A 2,247-nucleotide genomic window follows, 5' to 3' on the forward strand; every position below is an offset into this window, starting at 1 on the left:
AGCTACACCACGAAGTCACTCGCCTTTTCATCACTTTGGAGGTAAAAAATACGCCTGGAACGACCTCTCAAAGCGACCACCTGAGGTAGCTCCCAACCCAGAGCTACCTCCCAAAGCTACACCACGAAGTCACTCTGTGCGTCATTTACTCAGTCGAAACTTATTATTTTTCAGGGACCTTTTGTTCATTTGTCTTGACTTTTTACACTTTCTAAACCTAAGTTTAAGTACCTTTTGTAAGCCAAGGAGGCAGAGGATCTTTTATCTTTGAGAAAACCACCAAAAACCTCTTGAAAAAGTTCATCTCTTTGATTCATTTGATCATATGTTATCCTGTTGATTTCTAATCTATTATCTGTATTTCTCTACATGATTAATCTGAAATCCAATATGGGTTTAAGAGGAATCATGAAGAGTAGTGAGTAATCCACTCTTGAATTCATGGGTTAGGGAGATTAAGGGTGATTAGGCTAGATCTAGGATGTTATAGTGTAGATTCTTCTTATTCCTTGCTAGTAGAGTATTCATAATGCATCTTCTGAGTTGGCATCTCAAAAGTTGATCTCTAGGCATTTCCCACCCAAAAGGTGTTTGATAAAATGCCTGAGACAACTCTCCTAAGCTTTTAATATACTTTACCAAAGACATTTGTTGTTAAAGGTGTTAAGATAACCAATAGACTTGTTAGTAATGATTGCTTTCATATTATTCAACCAAAGACATTTGATGTTTGAAATATGTTAGTAAATGAACATTCATCTAGACATAGAGTTTGTTTAAGATTGTGTCTAAGCTTAAGGTTGATATTTTGATTGATCATTCGCCATCCTTAGTTCGAAACTTGATCACCCAAGGTCTAATTCCTATACCCATGAGTTCTCTTTTATCATAACCAAAGAAAGTCACTTCTTTTATTGTTTTATTGTTCTGTTTTTGCATTCTATTATTAGTAGTAGTTTAAAACCATCCAAATTATCGGTTGCACTTAGATTAAGTACGTACTTGCATTCTCGGTGCTTTGAAATCCCTTAGAATTGGTTCGACATTCACTTATACTACAACATTTTTTTTAGGAGACTTGAAACTCCTAACATCAAATTGGCGCCGTTGCCAAATTCTGAGTTGATTTCAACATTGAGATTTAGTCACTTGCTTGAGACTAAGTCATTTTTATTTTCTTTTATTACTGATTCTCCTTCTTCACCTCCCTTTAACTTTCAGGTGTATGAACTTGAGGAGCAGGGGTCCATCAAACCTAGTTCCAAGAGTTGCAGACATCAGAGCTTTAGAGAGAGAGTGTGCTAGAGCGAGAAGAGAAGAAGAGCAACATGCTCACTTGCAGAGATTAGATATTGATATGGCAGATCAACCGCAAGGGCCAGAACATCCACAGCAAGCAGCTCGACCCATTGGCACTTATGACCGCCCCAACATTCATGGTCATAGACTGGGAATCCGAGCACCGGCTGTGGCAGCTAACAACTTTGAGATCAAATCAGGACTCCTCAACGTGATCGAGAACAACAAGTATCATGGCTTGGCTTTAGAGGACCCATTTGATCACTTGGACAGGTTCGACAGCTACTGTGGGTTGTCAAAAACCAATGGTGTGTCAGAGGACGCCTTAAAGCTCAAGTTATTCCCTTTCTCTTTGGGAGATAAGACACGTCAGTGGGAGAAGTCTCTACCCAGCGACTCTATCTCCACCTGGGATGAATGCAAGAAAGCATTTTTGGAGAATTTCTTCTCTACTTCAAGAACTGCTAAGCTGAGAAATGAGATTTTCAGCTTTCAACAGAAGAACTTGGAAGGATTCAGTGAAGCCTGGGAGTGATTCAAGGGCTACCAAGCTCAATGCCCACACCATGGTTTCTCTAAGGAAATCTTGCTGAGCACATTCTACAGGGGTGCTCTTCCTAGGTGCAGAGCCAGATTAGATACAGCTAGCAATGGGTTCTTCTTGGGAAGAACGGAGGAAGATGCAGAGGAGCTGGTTGACAACATGGTAAAGAGTGACGCAGTCTACAGTGGAGACCACGACAGAGGCAGTAGAACAAATGACAAGCAAACGAGGAAGGAGTTAAAGGCTCTACAGGATAAGATAGACATACTCATTGATGATAAATCCACCCAAGAGCAGCTGAACTTTGTTGGTAACCCAAACCAAGAGACACCACCTGTTATCAATGAGGTTGAGGGTTTGGAAGGTCAAGAAGAGCTGTGTTTCATCAACAACAATGGCAGTTG

General features: G+C 40.4%; 1 non-coding gene across 1 annotated transcript; it reads right to left on the reverse strand.

Moving 5' to 3' along the window:
* Positions 1 to 1,765: 1,765 nt before the first annotated feature.
* LOC125586651 lies at positions 1,766 to 1,872 on the reverse strand. Its single transcript, XR_007323188.1, has one exon. It is a non-coding gene; the product is annotated as a small nucleolar RNA R71 (small nucleolar RNA).
* Positions 1,873 to 2,247: the final 375 nt, after the last annotated feature.

The sequence above is a fragment of the Brassica napus genome, chromosome C4 (assembly GCF_020379485.1).
Source record: "Brassica napus cultivar Da-Ae chromosome C4, Da-Ae, whole genome shotgun sequence".
Classification (NCBI taxonomy): Eukaryota; Viridiplantae; Streptophyta; class Magnoliopsida; order Brassicales; family Brassicaceae; genus Brassica; species Brassica napus.